The sequence below is a fragment of the Pleurodeles waltl genome, chromosome 4_2 (genome assembly GCF_031143425.1).
Source record: "Pleurodeles waltl isolate 20211129_DDA chromosome 4_2, aPleWal1.hap1.20221129, whole genome shotgun sequence".
Taxonomy (NCBI): domain Eukaryota; kingdom Metazoa; phylum Chordata; class Amphibia; order Caudata; family Salamandridae; genus Pleurodeles; species Pleurodeles waltl.
The window spans coordinates 718,650,124-718,662,902 of record NC_090443.1 but is presented as its reverse complement, the minus strand read 5'-3'; positions in this window follow the sequence as shown (position 1 = coordinate 718,662,902).

Sequence of the window (12,779 nt, the reverse complement as noted above, 5' to 3'; positions counted from 1 at the left end):
AACATTTAACTGTGCCAATTTTTTGGGTCATTTTTAATGCATACTCAGAGCAGGGTTTAAAATGACGCAGCCATTTTAATCAATGGGTCTCGCTGTGCTTTGCTGCACTAGCGTCAACATTTTTGATGCTGGTGCAGCAACGTGCCACAATAGCATCAAAACATTTGCGGCTATTGTCCTAACGACTGCCATGGTGCGTCGTCTTGTAAATACGGCGCAACCATGGTGTCGTTTGGTGGGGAGGGATGACACAAGAAAAGTGGTGCATTAGGAGCGATGCACAACTTTCTTGTAAATGTGCCCCTAAATGTGTGTGTATATATATATATATATATACATACATAGATATATATATACACACATAATGTATGCTTAACACTACATCTCCCCTTTTATATAAACACAACTTTGAACACTTTAATGTAAATAAAACTCTTTGTACTTCATAGGCATTGATACGTTAAGTGTAAATGTTCTAGGACAATCAATTACGTTAGCAGAGTCTGCATTAGCATCAGAACTGGAATAAACACATATCAAAATCTACATTGCACTTGCTTCAGTGATATATACCTATATGAGAAGTATTAGACACAGTAGGGGAATCTGAGTGATCCACAGATAAATGAGGACTGGTGTCATTAATGAACGATCTATCAGCATCTCCCCTAACTCCTTGAGCTTTGTGTGTATGAATACTATCCACTTGTTCAGGCATCATTTTTACAAGAGCCCTTTTACTCCACCAACCCTGCTCATTCAATAATACTGACCCTTTGGCAACTTTATTAATTTGTACAGGATCAGAGAATAATTATTCCCCTTTTTTAACTTTGATAGGACGTTTAATCAAAACCCAGTCTGCCACCTTCAAATCTCTATTTTGTAATCCATGAGACTTGTCGTAGCGTGCCTTATGCTCAGCCTGGACTTCAGCAACTCTTTCCTTGACTGACTTGTTAGTTCTGCATTGACAAATGTTCTCTCTTGGCCTAATCTCGCTAATCCAGTCAGGACATATTTCTGATCTGGGCTGCCTTCTTCTTAACAAACAGAAAGGTGAAGCACCAATAGTGGAATGTGTAGTAAGGTGAGATGCCCATATTTCCTTAAAAGAAACTCTTCTACAGGGAGTCTGTTTGCCATTTCAGTCTGTATACCTTATTGAAGATACGTGTTCATTTGTTCCACCAGACCATTCAAGGATGGCGAGTATAATGCCACCCTCAAATGTCTGATATGCAAATTATGAATAAATTCCTTCATTTTGAGGAAGTAAAATGTGTTCCATTAGCAATGGGGGACCTTCAGCATCAAACATTTTCTTTAAAAATTTTAGAACCTTGTGACTGGAACAAAATCAAAGAACACCCACTTGGATAAATAATTTGTTAAGACTATCACAAACTTTGGGTTCGGAGGAGGAACATGGTGGCCGAGAGAGCAGGATGGCCGCAGGCTGACATGGAAGTGGCGTCAGGGATGCGCAGTCTGCCTCTGCACACTGATTGCGGAAGCGCACCATTTTCACTGACCTGGATTGCACGTACGGGGGCTGCTGCGAGGATCAACCTCAGTTCCCTCATGGTGCGAGATGGGCTTTCGTGGCTCCGGACTGTGGTCGGACGCAGCCCAGAGCATGACCCAGGGGCCACGCTTCTCGGCTGTGTTTCACTTCAGGGGGAAAGGAGGCAGCGCTGTCAGCTTTCTATCCCCGGTTACTTTCAGGAAGCCGGGATCTTCAACAGTGGACGGAGTTGGAGTGGAGAGTCCACTGTGCTACAGACGCATGAAGCCAAGCCGGGTGCGCTGAAGAAAAGCACCCAAGGGGGCCCTCCAGAACATAGCGCGTTGCCCTCAGAAGCGGTGCAAAGGTACGGAGAGTGGCAGCAACAAGGCTTTAATAATCCGGGGGGGTCTATAAGGAGACACAGAAGCACTATAAAACCCTGACTAGTCAGAAGGCTGCAGGTCCTACCCTGAAGCAGTTAATCCATAGGGGCAGTAAGGAACACGTGGAAGAGGATATTGCTGCAAAGACTCCTCCCATAACACCTCCTTTATTTTTGCTTTTCCAAAGAGATTTGGGCGTCATGCAAGATAGCACTGATTGTTCTCTAGGGACAAAGAAGGGTCCTTTTGAAGATCATGCAGGGGGAGGTCCCGAAGAAGAACCTGGTTTAGTAATAATTCATCATACCCCACCTTCTTCTGAAGCACAGGAGAGTGCTGTTCAGACCCCTATGTCTGGCTTGTGCTCGAGTCCCATAGCTTTGCCCATTAGCATGCAATCTATAGGTAGTGATGTTCGAAACATGTCTGAGTTACTTATCTCACTCACTGAAGAGATCATAGGAAAGTTTTTGATATCCGAGCAGAATCAAGCAATAATTAGAGCATCATGCGAGGTTATTGAAACTAAAATAAATACATTAACAGAAAATATGATGCTTCTAGAAAATGCGGTTGGAAAATTAGATAAATTGGTACTCTCAAACAAGCAAGATATTTAGGAACTAAAGTCAGGAGAGAAATGTTTACAAGAAAGGCTGGAGAGTTTAGAAAATAACATGAGACGGAACAATATTAGAATACTGAATGTTCCTGGGGAGGTTGAAGGGAAGGCAATTAAGGCCTTTGTGATATAATTAGTTAGAAAATTATTTCCCGACCTACAACATATGAGCCTGTAGGACGATATTCAGTGAGTACATCGAGCCCCTTACAAGAAGAATCCAGCTAGAAAAAACCCTAGGAAAATATTGGTTAACTTCAGATCTTATTCCATAAAGGAAAAAATCTTGACTGAGGCTTTGAGAATCAACAAGTTTACCAAAGATGATTGTTTTTTTCGTATCAGGTCGGGCACATCCAGGGCAACGCAGGGTAGAAAATGGGAATTGGGGAAATGAATACAAGACCTTAGAGCAGCAGGGGCAACTCTTCAGATGTGATTTCCAGCAGCACTTAGAATGATGTGGAACAATAAGATGTACAACATAAGAGAACCCGATGAAGTGCATTACCTTTTAGAGCAGAACATGGCAGTAGAGTGAATTTTTTATAATGTAGTGCCAAGGTTCCTGGCAGCCCGAAAATGGAGTTCTTAACTCCAATCACAATAGGGAGGGTTGCTCAGGGAGTTTAAGATATCAGCGCAGGTCACTGTCTGGCCAGTTTCCTATCAGTGTAAATTTTCCCCTTTACTTAATGTTTAGTACTAGGTTTGGCCTTCTAACAGTCTTGTCATGGAATGTTAATGGCCTTGGAGTAGGAGGACAAGGACGGAAAGTTTTTGAGTTACTGGGAAGGATAGATGAGGAAGTGATTATTTTACAAGAGACTCATTTATTGCATGGTGAATGGAAATAAATACTCAAAGAGTTCAGATGGATAGACCATTGTGTGGTTACAAAACAGATGGAAGTGAAAAGGGGTATAGCTATTGTTGAAGCAGATATGTTAACTAGAAATATTAATGAGTGTTATGCGTTTTGATAAACTAGAAATAATTAACCATAGAGAAATTAATGTACACGTTTGATAATGTGTCCACGAAGAGTGGCAGCCAACTCACATGAATTATACTAAAATGATAAAAAAATGCATGAAATGTTGAAAATGCGCAATAAAAATATAGTAATATGTCATATTGAAATGTATAACGTATGTTTTGCATTATATTTTAGAGCTGACTTAGCCAAAGTTGTGGCCTAGTTTTACCAGGCCTCATGCAGAAGCTGAATAATCGTGCCATGTAGAAAAACTGATGTGTTGAACTGACCCTGACCACTTATGTTAATAAAATCTGCTTAGCTAGAGTATTCTGCAATGAACCGACAGACAGGAGATGGTGGAATCAAATTTGTATCAAAACTGGTGAAAAGCAGACAAGATGTACTTTACCAGGACTCAAACAATAAAGACACCGACTGGAGAAGTATATGCAACATATTAGATACCTGATGAGCCGGATGATGGGGACATCGTACAGTGAACCAATCGACAACCTGAGAGTGACGAAATATTAGAACTCAGAGATTTGTAAAATAAAAGACATTGGCTAGCGTCACATATGGTGACTAATTGAGCAATTATGTTTCGGGGATAGGCTGGGTAACTTTAATATAATGTCATGGCAAAAGGAAAAAACATCAGATGTTCGAGGTTAGGCGTGGACGTTCGAAGAGATTCGAGATTCTGTCATTGGGCTCATGCTCTTGAGAGCCTGATGCGTTGCTGATCGATTGATGACCTGAAGATGAAGACTGACTTTGTTGCTGATCCATACCGTGGATAGGTAGCTATGACAATGTGACTGATTGACTTTTTGTGCCTTTTCTTTCTAGGTACCAACTACGCTGTGTTATAATTTTTCTTCTAGCTAGATGTTTCACAAATTCATGTTCTAAATTGTTTTCGCATGAAGTCCCACATGCCGATGCTAATCTGGGTTAGGTAGGGTTTGCTATACTGAGACGTTGATGCATACGGTGACAAATGATTGATGAACTAATTTGCTGAACTCTGCTATTCATGTTAAGACATTATTCTTATTGGCTTATGTTGAGGCATTAGAACGCATGCTTTCTCAAATATTGATTAGGTTATGTTATTGGTGGTCACTAATGAAGTCATCCTGAGTGAATTGAATAAAGTTTGAATTAATCTTATGACTTGGAATTTTAACAAATAGGGAAAATAAATTGATAAAACGTATAATTGAGTTGTGGTTATTCAAGAGATGTTGATGCTATTCACTGATGATTAATATTTTGCTTATAGATTACTAATGGTATATTGATTATTGATGGTCATTGGTTACCCCATAGCTAGGATACTCCAGGCGATCCAAAAGGTTCATCGACCTGTACGTGTCCCCTTGTAGTTACTAAGGACCAGGCGCGCTAACAGTTTTTGGTAGCAGCTTGATGGTTAGTTTCCTTGGAGAACTAGTTATGTGGTGACCGATGGTTATGGTGGAAGTTTAAACTATGGTTAGTTATTCATTTTATAAGGTTACATTTTGTTTTTCTGAAATGGCAATTGTAGCAAAGATGATGTTCCCTTAAGCCCAGAAATGACTTTCCCAGATCTTGGATCCCGCTAGAAAAGTTTGGTATGTTCTTGGCGTCTTTGTGATAGTGTGAAAGTGGTAGGTTGCGCTTGCAAATGCTTTTACAGACCGCAGGTGAATTTGTGATGTATGTGAAGAAAGTAGGGAGTCTGCGTACTCCAGTTAAGGTTTAGTAGGAGTGTGTGTACTTCGCAGTATGAGAGCAGGGAAGTCGTTGAACTTCATATGTGTGTGGTGCTTTGGGCTCCACAACTTATCCATGTGGTTGTTGGTGATGTACGGACCCTGCGTGGTCTAAGACTCCAGAGTATATTGACAATTGTAGGAGACACTTGGTTATATGTTGTAATCTTTTCTGGTTTAGTAGGTTGATCGGGCATGGTCAACAAGTTGGTGTGTGAGTTAAGTGAGTAAGGGAAATTTCGACTGAGATTTGGCGAGTCCTATGTGCACCAGGACAGACCCATTGATCAGTTGAGAGTAAAATTTGCGGTTGGAATTTTGCTTGCGAATGTTTGGAGAAGGAATAGCTGCATGAGCGAAAGGGCCATCAGTGAAAATCTGTAAGGTCTCTGAAGCGAATGTGTACCTTCCTTTAGTAAACCACATGATTTGTTTTTGGTTATTGTTTTTGGTTAGTGCTCGCAATACTTTTGCATTAAGTTTTGTGTGAGTTGGAGATTAGGAGGACAAGCCTCAAGACTTTGGGGGTCATTCTGACCCCGGCGGTCATGGACCGCCGGGGCCAGGGTTGGCGGGAGCACGCCAACAAGCTGGCGGTGCCCCGCAGGGCATTCTGACCGCGGCGGTTCAGCCGCGGTCAGAAAGGGAAAACCGGCGGTCTCCCGCCGGTTTTCTGCCGGTTTTCCGCTGCCCTGTAGAATCCTCCATGGCGGCGCAGCTCGCTGCGCCGCCATGGGGATTCTGACACCCCATACCGCCATCCTGTTCCTGGCGGCAGAGGGTATGGGGTGTCGTGGGGCCCCTGGGGGCCCCTGCAGTGCCCATGCCAATGGCATGGGCACTGCAGGGGCCCCCGTAAGAGGGCCCCACTTTGTATTTCAGTGTCTGCTTTGCAGACATTGAAATACGCGACGGGTGCCACTGCACCCGTCGCACCTTCCCACTCCGCCGGCTCAATTCTGAGCCGGCGTCCTAGTGGGAAGGCTGTTTTGCACTGGGCTGGCGGGTGGCCTTTTGGCGGTCGCCCGCCAGCCCAGTGCAAAACCCAAAATACCCTCAGCGGTCTATTGACCGCGGAGCGGTATTTTGGAAGGGGGAACTCTGGCGGGTGGCCTCCGCCGCCCGCCAGGGTGAGAATCACCCCCTTTGTCAGCCACAGTGTGTGAGTGTGACATCAGAGTGAGCCGCACTGGGATAGGTTGGTTAGTGAGAAAGGGAGCGAATGGATTGGCAGCCGTCCGTAAGAGGCAATTGGTTGGGAAAACGGGTGAAGGGAATCTTGGGAGTAAAAGTCATTTCCTTATTGAATCAAATAAATACAACAGAGAAAGATTACGTTTTTCAAAGTGTTTAGGAGTGCCATGAAGGGTGATAGCTACATAAAGGTGACAGTGGGGGAGCCAGCCCCACTGGAACATTCTCCAGCATTTATTGTGATGGAAGAGCGAGGTGTTGTGCCATGTCTTTGGTTAAAGCAGTGGTGCAAATTGACAGAGAAACAGGGAGCTTTAGTGTTTCCAGCGCATGGAACGTTTAATATGAGGATTTTGGATCAGTTGCGAATGGCATTATATGAGACAAAGCCACTTCTGAGACCAGCACAGTTTGAGGCATTAGCGGTTTGGGGGCTCATAGTAAGACAACAGCAAGAAATTAAATTCCATAGAAGAATAAGGAAGGTAGAGAAGTCCTCAGCAGAGGCAAGATGGGATTGGGAACAGAAGAAGTGGAGAATGGCATCATTGCAAGGTGTTAAGTTGTTTCCTGCTATTAGAGAGGAAGATGAGTCAGAAGAGAAAGATGATACTAGCAAGAGTGATAAGAGTTCGTCAGGGGGTAAGAAAAGAAAAAGACATGTGGAAGAAGAAGATTCAGACATTGAGGATTTTATTACTCAGGTGTTGAGGGACCGACCTCCACCACATGCGATACATGAAGGGGGTCCTCATACTAGTTCTGCTTCAACTGCTCCAGCTCAAGTGTCGGGGACAGTGGGACCAGTACAGACAGATAATGGACAGGTACCACGGGTAGTGCAGAGTACTCCGAATGCAGTGACTACTTCGGTAGTCCAAGCGCAGATGCACCCACCACCAGTACAGAGAATTTATCCAGAGATACCAGTTCTCGAGACAACTTTGAACTTAATGGTTCCTACGGAGCAAGTGGTTCCGAGGCTGATGCTAGTACAGACTGAACCAACTCCAATGTTGTTGCCTCAGGCACAGCCATAGGGTTTGCCGAAGTTCACACCAATGACAGGGACACATTCAGATGTGACACTGGTGATGAACAAGAGTATGGGAGTAGCCCTTCCACAAAATGCGGGTGTCAGAGCAGCACCAGATGCAATATCACTGCTGATTACTGTTGGTACAGCGGTACCATTATTTGCACAGAATAAGACGATTGCAGGAGAACAGGGTTAAATGTCGCAAAGCGTCCTGAGAAAGGGGGTGGGAGATCATGTACAGGTAATATCATCTATGGGTCAGACATTTGATGGATTTAGACCATAATGGACCTTAGTCCACTTGTTGCGCTTCCAGATGCAGTAAATGGTACAAGCATAAGTTACAGCTTGAAGCTTTTGACAGCGCAAACTCCAGGTGCAATGGTACAACAGGTGCCATTACCAAGCGCAAGTAATAATTAATTACAGGGATTAACAGCACAGCAGTTAAATGAGTGGTTAGACAGTCTGAATTTGCCTCGAAATACATCCAAGGGTGAAGAACAGATTAATCGTGTAAGACTGGCTACACAAATAATGGAACTAGTTGAAGGGTCGATGGGAGTAAACAGGTTAGAATCCTATTCTGAAGAAGAACTGAGATACGTGTGTCCAGGAATTACTAGAGAAGTGGTCAAGATACATCAGAAGTTGGCAGATTTGGCAGATAAACATGACATAGAAATTGAGAAAACAAACCACTTGAAACAAAGCTACAGGTTAGATTTCGAGGCAAAGGATTTTGAGCACATGAGGTCAGCAGGGATGAAAGCACATCTTAAAGAATTATTGCAGAATGCTCAGATTTGGGGAGCATTAGACAAGTGGGAAGGCAGATGGGCAAAGAAGAAGGATAAACGGAAACAAGACTCACAAGAAGGGTCTGAAAGCGTTCAGAAAGAAAAGATCCAGTAAAAATATTACCAATGAGAGAAATTCCAGGAGGGCGGTTGATGAGTTATTGCAGTATGCGAAATACTGTAGAGATGAGATTGAGTTGAAGCAGATAAAGGAGAAGGCAATGGTGATGCAGATTAAGACAGCTCAAAATGGAGTGCAGGGAGCTTTATTGCACCAGATACTGCAGCAGCAGGGAACTGTCATTATCCAACCCCAAGCAAGCTTGGGGTTGTGGAGCCAATATGAATCGTGGTCCGGATTTGAATACTGTAGTGGTTCAGAATGATGTGCAAGGGACGAAAAAGATGTTGCTGTGTCATCTTTGCGGAAATGTGGGACACTGGAAACTGGAGTGTCCGTTGATGGTGCAGGAGGGTGTTATTCAGCAAAGTGGTGATGTCAATACATTTCAAACTGTGAAAGTCACTAGAATGAGCAGACTTAATCCGAATTTTCAGAATAACATGAATCAAGTGCAGAATTTTCAACCCATGCAACAGATGCAAATGCCTCATGCGCAAATTACACCGTTACAACCTATGGTACCTAGACGGCAAATGCAGATACCTCAAGCACCAATAAAACAGCAACAGGTGATGCTTACTCAGCAGGTCACAGGTAAGGGACAAGACAGAAGTAGTGACACAGTGCACCAATTCCCATTACATAGTGAGAATGGAATGAACAATGAATGGATGTGTGAGAGTTTGGATGAGGAGCTGGGCATGCTTGCAGCATCACTAGAGGTAGATCAGAGAGGACCTTTAGTGAAAGAAAGGTAATGGGTCATAGAGTCTCATTTCTAGTGGACACAGGAGCTATACGCTCTACAGTGAGAAGTGCAGAAGTTCTGAACTTACCTCTTTCAGGCAGAACAGTGCAGGTTGTAGGGGTAGCGATCAGGCAGTTGATAAATCCGATCTCAGATCCAGTACAGGTTGAGATTGGCAACTTCCAGGGACTGCATACGTTTGTAGTTTGTGACTCAAGTCCAGTATCTCTACTTGAAAGGGACTTGTTGTGCAAGACCAGATGTTCGATTAGCTGTTCAAATACTGGAATAGAGGTTCAGATGAAGAGTGATGATGAGGAAGAAAATCTCCTGAAACCGTTAACAGAGAGTACCCATTGATTGAGTCTTTCCCGATGTTTACTGTGAAGGAATTACATTCAGACTTGCAGGGAACGGTACAGGAAAATGTGTGGGACCTGACAGGTAAAGAAGTGGGTTTGATTAAGGGAGTGGAGCCGATTAACGTCACTTTGAAGCCGAATGCAGTGTTTCCGCAGTTTCCACAGTATAACGTGGCACAGGATGTTCTGATGAAAGTGGCACAGATAATTTGAGATTTTCGGAAACAAGGGGTTTTGAAGGAAGTGTTGAGCAGTCCATGTAATTCACCAATAATGGGCCTAAAGAAGCCTTGTGGGAAAGTAAGCATTGTGCAAGATTTGTGTAAAGTGAATGACCTGGCGGTCAAGTGTTGCCCTGCAGTGCCAAACCCAGCGGTAATATTGTTTCAGATTCCATGCGATGCAGAGTGGTTCAAAGTGGTTGATCTGTCACAAGCTTTCTTTTCTGTGCCTCTCCATGAGGATAGTCAGTTTCCTTTTAGTTTCAAATTCCTAGACAGAGTCTACAGCTGGTGCAGGCTTCCTCAAGGGTACACGGGGTCACCATCTTTGTTCAATCAGATTTTGAAAAAGAATCAGGAGTCATTGGAACTACCGTACCAATCGACTCTGGTGCAGTACCTTTACGACTTACTCATTGCATCTTGAACGAGGGACGAGTGTAAGTATGACTTGATTGCCCTATTGAATAATTTTGGAAAGTTCGGACATAAAGTGTCACCATTGAAATTGCAGTATTGTCAGAAGTCAGTAAAATATCTGGTACACCAAATTGAGAAAGGGTCAAGGAGAATTTCCAGAGAAAAGATTACAATGATACTGCAGAGAAGTCCCCCTACTTCGCAGAGAGATGTCAGAATGTTTCTGGGGATGGTAGGTTATTGTCATCAGTGGATTCTACATTTTATTGAGATTGCCAAACCATTACAGCAGCTGACACATAAGGAAGTTACAGATCCCATTACATTAGATCAGGATCAGATGCAGGGCTCCAGGGTTGGAAATGCTTGATTACACAAAACCATTCATATTGTTTTGTCATGAACCTGATGCTTGTTCTTTGTCTGTCTTGACCCAGGTCCATGGAGGTGCTTATCACCCATTAGCCTATTTTTCAGCTACCTTGGACCAAGTTGCAGCAGCCTTACCAGGTTGTTTGCACGCGGTTGTGGCAGTAGGTCAAAGTCCATCACAGTGTGAGGGAGTGGTGATAGGATACCCATTGACAGTAATGGTACGTCACTCTGTTGAGATTTTATTGACAAGAATGAAAACACAGAATTTGACTGGTGCCATACTGACAAGGTATGAGACGAGCATTCTAGGTGCTCCAAATGTAACATTGAAAAGATGAACAGTGCTGAATCCGGCAACATTGCTTCCAAGTGAGACAGTTGAAATTGAAAAGGAGGAAGACATTGAGCATGATTGTCTTGAGGTGACTGAATTGTGCACGAAACCCAGAACGGATATCAGAGATATACGATTGGAAAAAAAAGACCAAATTGTCTTTGTTGATGGCTCATGTTTCAGACATTGTACCGGCACATCAAGAGCAGGATATGCAGCGTGCACAATTACAGGTACTTTAGAAGCTTCTTGGCTTCAAGGAGTGTATTCCGCAGAATGGGTAGCTCTTACTAGAGCATGCCATGTATCTGCAAGATTGAGAGTTACCATCTACACAGATAGCCAATATGGATTTGGAATTGTTCATGATTTTGGTCAGTTGTGGTTGCAAAGAGATTTCCTGACCTCTACTGTTCAACAGTATGAAATGGCGACAGAATAAAAGAATTGCTGTATGCAATACAGTTACCTGAAGAAATTGCTGTGGTGAAATGCAGTGCCCATCAAAAGACACTGGACAACATCTCACTAGGAAACAGATATGCAGATCAAGTCGCAAGTCACAAGGGTTTGCACATTGAACTGTATATCATTCAAGGATAAGTAGGAACTGATGGCAGAAGAAGGCAACACATGTGCAAGTTTTGCATTAAAAGCGATTGATACATTGGAAGAGTTAAAAACATTGCAAAGTAATGTTGACAAGGAAGAGAAACGACTTTGGTCAAAACTGAGATGCGTCCAAAGAGCTGATAAAATTTGGGTTTCTGAGGAGGGTCAGATGGTCCTACCCAATAGTTTATTGTCACAAATGGCCTGTTCGTACCATGGCCAGGCACACATTGGGAGGAATGCCATGGTTCGGTTGTTCAAAATTGACTGGTTCAATCCTAAGTTTAGGCAGGCTGCAGAGGCGGTATGTCATAGCTGTATAATTTGTCAGCAGCTAAATATGGGAAAAGGGACAGTGGAGAATTTGAGCCACATTGCAAGAGCAGGAGGTGCATTCAGTTAAATGCGATTGGATTTTATTGAGATGCCTGCGTGTGGAGGTTTGAAGTACATTTTGGTGATTGTGCGCATTTGTAGTCACTGGATTGAAGCATACCCCACAAGAAGGAATGACAGTCTCACAGTAGCAAAGTTGTTGCTCAGGGAGTTTGTTGTAATCAAGGTGAGGCATGTAGATAGCTTTCACATATTTATTTAGTCCAAGCAAACATAGACCGCCGCTGTCGCGTCCTCTGGCACCTCCGTAGCCCTCAACCGTCTTGCTGCGCTTGAGAGCCCCAGAGAACACGACCGCCGGTAGCACGCAATAACAAATCGGCCCACAGCGTCGTGCCGTCCCGTGCACTCAGCATAAAGAACACAACAGAGTTGATACCACGTTTCGGGTTTCCGATCTCTTTAGAATCAGTTAGGGGAACACACTTCAATAACGAGGTGATTAATCTCTTATGTGCAGCACTAAACATTGAGCAGAAGTTGCATTGTAGTTACCGCCCTGAAGCATCAGTATTAGTGGAACAGATGAATGGTACCTTGAAATCAAGAATTGCAAAGATGTGCGCAGCTACGAATCTGAAATGGGCAGATACATTACCTTTGGTGTTGATGATGATGAGAAATACACCTGACAGGAAGACAGGGCTGTTGCCCCACGAGATTCTCATGGGCAGAGCAATGAGATTACCAGCAGTTCCAGCCAATGCACTTGTAAATATCACAGATGATATGGTGTTGGACTACTGCAAGGGTTTGGCTGATGTGGTTCGCTCTTTCTCTCAGCAGGTGCAGGCCCCCACCCTGCCACCCATCCACTATCCCGGTCACAATCTGAGAGCCGGAGAATGAGTCGTTGTCTAAAAACATGTGCACAAGACATGTTAAGAACCACGC